Below are 9,582 nucleotides of genomic sequence, written 5' to 3' on the forward strand. Positions count from 1 at the left end.
TTTACAGTTTTATTAATCTATGATTGATGTACATTACTATATATGGTTAAGGTGTACACTGAAGGTTTGATTCATATATATTATGAAATGATTACTACAACAGGTTCCACTAGCAACTGTCTTTTCTCATAGTTACAATAAAAAGAAAAAAGAAAAGAAAAAAGGGGAAAAATCTCCTTGTGATGAGAACTCATAGGATTTACTCTCTTGACAACTTTTCTATATTTTACACAGCTTGTGTTAGTTGCAGAGATCATGTTGTACATTGGTCCTTCATAATTTTTTCATGTACTTTTCAGTTTATATTCTTTATTTCATTATCCTAATTCTGGGCATATTAATCTCATTCTTGGTATATTACATATATTTCCTAACTGAAGATCTGTTTCCTTCTATTTGATGTATTATTAAACCAATGATAATTTATTTTCCCAAAATACAACTCCAGTTTTCTCAAGTTCCAGTTAAAAAGAAAAAGAAAAAAAATCTTTTCCTTTAGATAATAATCCTCTAAAGTTAAAGATTTCCACAATTATATACCAAGTTACTGCTCCATTTTTTCTGCTTTACCACTGCTCTAAGTATATATAGTCTTTCATTTATTCAACAAAAATTGATTATCATCTAGTTTCAGGCATATTACTAGAACTCAGAAAGCACAGATGAATATAACATATTGCCTGAACTCAAGTACTAAGAAAAAATAAATACTCAACAGGAAACATAACAGGGATGTGTCATAAAAACATAATGTCCAATGATAAATACCATTTCCCATACACTTTTTTATGCTGTTTTTCTGGGACTTACTACCATATTTTTTTCTCCCAACTTATATGTTTTATTTATTTTTTTTTAACTTCAGTGCTTGCTTCTATTCTTATTTCTGTATGAGTTTTTGCTCCATGACTAGAACTCTATTAATCTCTGTGGCAATTAATATTAGTACCATTAAATTTAAACTCATCATGAGCCATTTCATTGTACTATTACTTTTTTCTGTGGCTTTGGTTCTAATATGTTTATAAGATTTTAAGTATCTTTAGACAAGTACATTACTTAAGACTAGTATTCAACTCCTAGTAACAAATTAGGAATTTATTTTTCTTGTTAAACAAGAAAAGCATAAATAATGATCTCCTAGAGGAATCGGTTCAAGATGATAAAGGCAGAGATTACTGTAATTTTCTCATCTCTTCAGCTATGATTTCAAAATGGCTACTTCAACTATACAACTATAGCAAATATCTTTTTCTTTTCAGTTAACTAAAGGAAGAAGGGTGGTGACAAAATTGGGAAAAGAAAAAGGTGAAGAGCAGAAGAATTTAGAAAATATAAATTTAAAAACTACAGAGATATAAATAAATCTAATGGGTCCAAAATATATCAGGTAGCCACCTTCAGCTGTAAGGGATTCCAAAAAAATATATATATATTGTAACCTGGACATATTGCTACTCATTCTAAAATTGCAATTCTGTTAATAAGGAAAAGAGAGAAATGGGCATCTGGAATGTCACTAATAGGATGTGCCACAGTAAAAGATTCTTTCTATCACCAGATACTAATATCCATTTATTGATATTCAATGTAAGTCTCTAGAAGTGTTTACTGTATTTTCTACCCTTTGCTGATCTGTTTCAGTAGAAATGCCCATAGTTCACAAAAATAATGGATTTTTATGACAAATTAATCTTCAACAACTGAGAGAAAGAGAAAGAGAGCTGTGCTTATAAACAGACTACTGTTAAACTCTAACTTCTTTAGAGAGGAAGTGACATTAGGTTCACATACACAGAATTACAAGAATACAGAAAGCTGACAACTTTGGTTTTAAAACTCCAGCTGTAACTAAAGCATAACAGGACACAATTTGTCATGTCTTAGAAAAATTTCACTGATGGTTACAGCAGTTCTGCAGATAGACTAGTCAGAAAGACATAAATGATTTCAGAGGTACAATTGTGATATTCTTTGATCCAAGGCCGTTTCTCCAGAGAGACTTTTTTTTTTCTTTCTCCAACTGATTTGAAAAATGTGAGCTCATAGTTGCAAGCAAACAGGATTAACTACAACAGTGTGTGCCAGGAGACATGAAACTCCTCAAGATAAAAAAGACACAAACATTAAAAGACAATGAAATGTGCAAACTCCTAGAGAATTTCAGTAAAGTGATACCAGGAATGAGCAATCGATTTAGTGGTTTAACAGAAGACTAGAGAAGTCTTGATACAAGTCAGTGGGAATTATCTAACCACATCAACAAGAGGAAATAATTAAACATACAAAGTGAACAGAAGTTCTGAGACTTGTGCTACAATATGATGTCCTAACATAAGTGTAGCTGAAATCCTAGGGGGGAAAAGGAGAGAATTTTCCAAAGCTGATGAAAGATATCAACCCACAGATTGAGGTAGTTTAGAAGCCTCTGATTATAATAGGTGAAGGAAACAATACTGAGGAATGTCAGAGTGAAACTCCTAAAACATATATAATGATAAAGAGAAAAAAAATATTGAAAACAACCAGAAAAAAGTGGCATTTAATTTAGAACAATAAGAATGATGGATGACTGCTTATAAAAAACAATAGAAGCCAGATGACAATAAAATTTTGTAAAGTACAGAAGAGACGTTTTAAGTTGTCACATTAAAATTATCATTCAAAATCAAAGGCATAATGAAGACACTTGCAGACAAAAGGCAAGAAAATTTTTCTTGAATCACAAAAACATATTAAAAGAACTCTGAAGATGCTATCTCTTAAAGGATTTAAAGTTAAAATACTAGTTAAGTATTGTAAGGTTTACAGGTTACAGAAACAAATTGTATGATAACATGAAAATTAAGAGACACAAATGGAATTGTGCTTTTATATCCTATATTATTGATTAGGTATTATAAAATTTATTTAAAATAGACTAAGATATAAATAAATAAATAAAATAGACTAACATACATATTGCAATCTCTAGAGAAACCACGAAAAACCGGAGAGCTAAAAAGTCACTAAAGAGGATAAAATGGAATACTAATATGCAAAGGAATTTAAGAAATCTCAAATCTATGTTGAATGAAAAATCAGACATTAATTTGTATATCCTGTATGATTCCATCCATATAAAACCCAAGAAGAGTCATAGTCATACTTAATCTAAGCTTGCAGATATCAGACTGTACAAACAGTAGTTGCCTGGGAGGCAGGGAGTGTGTGTGCAGAGGGGGATGGGGACTGGTTTGTAATCAGAAAGGACAAGATACAACCTTTTGGAGGAAGGGAAATAATCCATATCTTAATTTGTATGGTTATTATACAAGTATGAAATTGTCAAAAATCATCAAATTATACACTTCGTTTCTGTGATTTCATTATACATAAAATTTGTCTCAAAAATGTAAATATAAACAATATAATTTCTTCATCTGCTATTAGACACTATATTAGTTTCCCATTGTTATGATAACAAATGTAGTGCCTTAAATTTTTTCTCTTACTCTTCTGAATGTAATAAACTTAAAATGTTCCATAGGGCTGTGTTCCTTCTGAAGACTCTAAGGGAGAACACATTTATTTGTCTTTCCCAGCTCCTAGCTCGCTTCCTTGCTTTCTTTCTTTCTTTCTTTCTTTCTTTCTTTCTTTCTTTCTTTCTTTCTTTCTAAAATGTTTATTTTATTTTTGAGAGAGAGAGAGAGCATGAGCAGGGTAGGGGCAGAGAAAGGAAGACACAATCTGAAGCAGGCTCCAGGCTCTGAGCTGTCATCACAGAGCCCAACATGAGTCTCAAACTCATGAACCACGAGATCATGACCTGAGTCAAAGTCAGATACTTAACCTACTGAGCCACCCAGGCACCCCCAAGAAGCTCTCTTTATTTTTGGCTCAGGGCCCTTTTCCCCAACTTCAAAGCCATCACTCCAGTGTATGTTTTCATCTTCACATCTTCTTTTTATGACTATTTTCCTCTTGCCACCCTCTTATAAGGACCATGAGAATTAATACATTGGGCGTCCCCTAATAATCCAGGATAGTCTCCCCATCTCTAAACTAAAAGTCTTTAGTTTAATCAATTCTGCAAAATCCCTTTTTGCCCATGCAAGGCTACATATTCACAGATTTCAGTGATTAAGATGGCAACATTTTTGAGGTGAGGTAGAGTTGCAGGGGTGGCATCATTCTGTCTCCCACAGAAGCCAAATGTTCATTCCAATTAAACAGAGATCCCAAGAGTCACTGACATCAACTGGGAAATGAATACAGCTGTGCATAAATCAGAACCATAACCAGACTGGTCCAAATATTTGAAAGAGGAACTATCAGCAAAAATAAAATCTTAGTCTGTGCATGAGATTCTCTCCCAGCTGCTGAGAGAGGTATGCCTTGGTGCAAATATCTCATGACATGGAATTTATGAAAAGCTATAGAGTAATCTGCACTGATATACTATGCTACAATATAGTAACTATGTTGTGAGAGCAATGTAGTCAATATTGTGAAAGCAATGCAGTCATATTTAAAGGGTAATTCCTCCTATGCATCTCAGTGAAATTATAGCTGTGTACCTTCCTGGTAGCATGCCCTGCATCAAGTTTGTGCTCAGTAAGTATTTGACAATGGTCTCAATAGAAAGAATAACCATATTATGTTGATGCCAATGAAAAGGATTCTTAATGATCAGCAGAAGACGTGATCCTGTCCTAAGCACCCACTTTATTACTAGAGGCCTACCAGGTTGGAAAACATGACAAATTAGTAATGTTTAGTCAAATGCCCAGGTACTTTGCAAAAGCTAATGTTAAGTTTCTGTGTGCCTGAATTTGTTATTTTAAAAACAGTGTGTTCCTTAATGGAAACCAATCTTTTCTACCTACTTTTCTTGCCCCCAAATTTATTTTTGACTATGGATACTAATTCCAGAGAGACTAAAGCCCAATTAATTATTAACTTCCAATGACTTTACAAGTCTCTTCTTAAAGTTTATACTTTGCAAATCCCATTCTATTAACACTTGGAGTCTGTTAAAACAAGCAGAAAGCTTTCATGGTCACTGTTTCAATTAAGCTAACCTGACCAATTTAGGACTTCTACATTAGCTCCGCAAATTAAACTTTCTATTCCTATGGGTCTTTTACGGAGCTTATTTATTCAGCTTAGGTTTGTGAGAAGAGTTGTCTGTCAGCTAGCTCTTCTTTAAACCCATATGTCTCTTGGAGAATTTTATCTCAGAAGCCTTGACATAAATAATTAGTTATTTTCTTTTCAGAAACACAAAGCATATAGTCATTTATTTTTTTATTTTTAATACAATGTATCACTGCCCTAGTTTTTGCAGTGACAGATCTTTAAATCAACTATTAACTGTTTACATCTATGTACGCCCTGCAATTAGTGACATAAATATCCCCAAATTACTAGAGAACAGCTGCTTTAAAGAATATGTTTTCCTTCTCTGTTTCTCAGTTCTTGGCTAACCAAGGATAATGACTACAAAAACTGCATCTTATATCCTTAAACAGGTCACTAGTGCATTTAAATTGAGGACAATATTGGACTTAAAGGGTCACTTCTATAACAGTCAATAAAAAAGTAGTTTCTTTTGTTGTCTCAGGCTCATTATGATGGAGAAACCAATTATATTTGCTAGGATTTACATGTAAAATAATAGGAAGCTTAGAGTTTTCTCTCCTACTCTTGGAGAATACTTAAGTCATTTTCCACTAAAAAGTAGCTTGTGGTTTAAAGCAGAGTTTGCCTAACAATCCTGAGAGCTTCTTCTGCATAAAAAGAAGCAGATTTGTTATACTATACATGCAACTTTATGAAAATTTGTCAGTCTTTAAGAAAAATTAAAGAACTACAGTATGGAAGATTTTAAAAGCTCATGTAGACCAAGGGGAACCTGGGTGGCTCAGTTGCTTAAATGCTCAACTCTGGCTCAGATCATGATTGTGCAGTTTGTGGGTTCTAGCTCCTCATCAGGCTCTGTGCTGACAGTTCAGAGCCTGAAGCCTGCTTCAGATTCTGTGTCTCCCTATTCCTGTGTCACTCCCCCTACTCGTATCCTTTCTCTCTCTCTCTCCTATCTCTCTCTCTCTATTCCTGGAAAATATACAAAATATTTTTAAAATTTTTAAAAATTCAAAATAAAAATAAAACCTCACTTAGATCATGGTCTCTTATCTTCTGTATTCAACCTTTATCACTTCTAGATCAAATCAGATAGGTAAAATCCTATCTCCATTTCAGAGATCTTCAGCAGACATCCTGGATTCTATTGGGACAGTCCAGTCTGATGTCTATAGCCTTCACACACTTCCCCAAGAACTGATTTCCTCTGTTTTCACCACAATGGAATTAGAGAACAGTGTATCAACATAACACTGTAATGAATCTTCACAACTCAAATAGTGAAATTAGACCTTTATTTGTGCAGCTAAAACTAAATAGCACCTTGATTTTTGGCTTCTTCAAACTAGGTCTTCTTCTAGAAACTTAATCCAAATAATGACTTTCTTTTTCTTTAATATTTTTAAGTTTATTTAGAGAGAGAGAGAGAAAGAGAGAGTGCACACACAAGTGTATACACACACACAAGTGGGGGAGGGGGAGGGAGCAAGATAGAGAGAATCCCAAGCAGTCTCCGTGCCATTAGCATAGAGCCTAATGAGGGGCTTGAACTCACAAACTAAGAACCTGAGCCAAGTTCAAGAGTCAGATGCTTAACTGACTGTGCCACCCAGGCACTCCAAAATGATGGCTTTCTTTAGGTTTTCCAAAATCTTCTTGAATTTATTCATTTTATAATTTGCATATGCTACTTCACCTCCAGCTCAGCATGTCTGAAATTCAAATCAATGCCTCTTTTTCCAAATTAGCTCCCCCTACTGAATTTTCAATTAGCTTGTATTGTACTATCATCCTTTGTACACATAGGATCAATGTTTTAGGAATATGGACTCTGTTTTCTTTCTGGTCCCATTCTACAGTCCAACCAGTGTCTGTCTTATTAATTGAAACTTTAAATGTGCCTTTACTTAGCTGTATTCTCTCAGGCTGTATTTTTAGGATCCTATTGCTTTGCCAGGTAGTGAGGGGGCAGGGGAATACTACCATAGTCTCTTAACAAATCTGCATTTTTTGGTCTTTGTTTCCTTTATTGTTTATTAACCTCCATAAGATAAATTTTAATAGAGTATAGCTGTGAACTTATATAGGGAATACCTATAAAATTTATCATTGGACCCTTTTGAAAATATTGCTTATGTTTGGGGATTTTTCTACCTCTCAGTAGCAGTCTCCATAAGTTTGAAAATTGCTTTCCCATTATCCTGTGCAGTTAGGGCACAGCCCTGTCAGTCAGAATCCACCAATCAGACTCACTGGTATGAAATTTTGACTCATAAGTAAGAGAAGTCAGGCTCAGACACCAGGCGTATTTCAGTTAAGAAAGTAGTGGAGACATTTGGCTTTGGAGGCATCAGTGACCATGAGGGACCTTTCCTGAAACAGAACTGGCACACAGACATGAAAAGCAGTGGCAGCAATTAGGTTGATTTCTTGGTCCAGAAAAGCTAACTATGCTACAACTTTGGTAGTAGCCATTTCCCTGAAGACCTCTTCTACACCATGATTCTGGTTTGTTCTTCGAAGCCAACCCAGAGGTTCATTGTTTAGACCCTAAACAATTTTCTCAGCTATACAATATGTTTTTATAATCCCTTTTAAGAAAAATTAAACAGGAATTTCTTGCAATCTGTACATACAAATCCAGAGATGAATAATTCCTGTAATTCCTTGCTTCAAAATCTTTTATATCTCTTTATATTTTTTAATGTTTATTTATTTTTGAGAGAGAGAGAGGGAGACAGAGGATATGAAGTTGCCGACGTACTGATAGCAGACAGCCTGATGTGGGGCTCTAACTCACAAACCAGGAGATCATGACCTGAGCCAAAGTCAGACACTTAACCGACTGAACCACCCAGGGATCCCTATCTCTGTCTATCTCTGTATCTTTCTAAAGAAAGTTCAAACTGCTAATATTTCCCAAATTCTAACCCTAAGATCCCAGTTAGATTAATTGATCTCTCTGTTCCCTCATAGCAATCACACATGCCAGCCCAACTGTTCTATTCACAGCTCCTTGAAATTACTCCCACCTAGTTTTGAATCTTTGTTTGTTTGCCATTCTTCCTACATTTCCTCAAAAATCCTGACATGTCTCTTTCAAAGACTAACTGACATCCCACATTTTCAGAGAAGGTGTATCTGCTGAATGCAAATGGAAGTCTTATTAGGATCTTCTTGTTAGTGCTAAGTTCTCACTGTATATTTTTGTATCAGTGTTCCGACTACCACGTATAATCTCAAAGTACTGAGAAATTATTTAGTCTAATCATTCTAATAGACCACTCCTTCCCTCTTACCAATAGAACACAACCATGTGCTCTGTAACTATTTCCCACAAGATAAATTAAGTAGCACCTCACTCTTGGGGAGGTCCATTTGCAGGATTCTCTTGTGAAATATATTTGTACAACACACATTTGCTCAGCCCTCTGAAAAGGAGTTCCTCAAACAATAGTTAAATTATTACTTGAGTTTGATGCTACTCATTAATGCTAATTTATGGCCAGAAGATCATCAGAATAATATAGAATTTAGTTTATAATTACTCTGAATTCCTTACCAATCAATTTATATTTGTTATGATTCAACATTATCATCTCAACCAATCTCAGTAGTGTAACATAGCAAATGTTTGTTTCTCAATCATGTTATTGATTGCAGGTAGTTGGAGTTTTCCTGCATCTAGTGAAAAGATCTGTAACTCCATTTTTTGTGATTTTTTTAAACACTTCGTCACCAAGACAGGGAAATATAGAAATGGAAGAGGCATAGCAACATTATACTGCTTGGGGCCCAAAATGGCATATACCATTTATATGTACAGTCCACTGGCCATAGCCAATTAGATGGCTTTAACATCATAAGAAGTGTAAGAAATGTTCAGGAACACATGGCATTCTGATGGGCACTATTTCCTTATGCTATGTTATCTGAAATTAATCTTCTAAATTTTAAATCTATTTATAATTTGAATAACACTGCAAACTAATTTTCCATTAAATCCAAGAAAGATTAGTTTTCTTCCCTTTTCTATCTCCTTACTTCTCTCATAAACATGCTTCTATTTGCTTTATTTCATATTTTACTCTTACTTGCTATGAATTATCTGCCTCCCCTTTATGGTTTATTTAAATCTGAAATGTCCTTAACTTCCAATTCAATTTCCTTACATTTGGGAGGCACCCCAGATACTTTGGAACTCATTAGAGTCCCTTTTCCAAAGGCAAAATTATTTTCCCATTACACATAAATACTACATACAGGAATTTCTGTTAGCCCTAAAAGATAAAAAATGATCCTAAGCAATATTATGTAAATGGCGAAATCAATAGAGAAATGCTCAAGGGGGTCAGACATAAGGAAATCAAATTATTAATAGTTGTAAAGCTGATACTAGGAGGAGATTAGATCTGCTAACACAGGCTGGCTGATCCTCCCTTATATGCTCTGATACTC

This window comes from Crocuta crocuta, unplaced genomic scaffold (genome assembly GCF_008692635.1).
Source record: "Crocuta crocuta isolate KB4526 unplaced genomic scaffold, BGI_CrCroc_1.0 scaffold6, whole genome shotgun sequence".
Taxonomy (NCBI): Eukaryota; Metazoa; Chordata; class Mammalia; order Carnivora; family Hyaenidae; genus Crocuta; species Crocuta crocuta.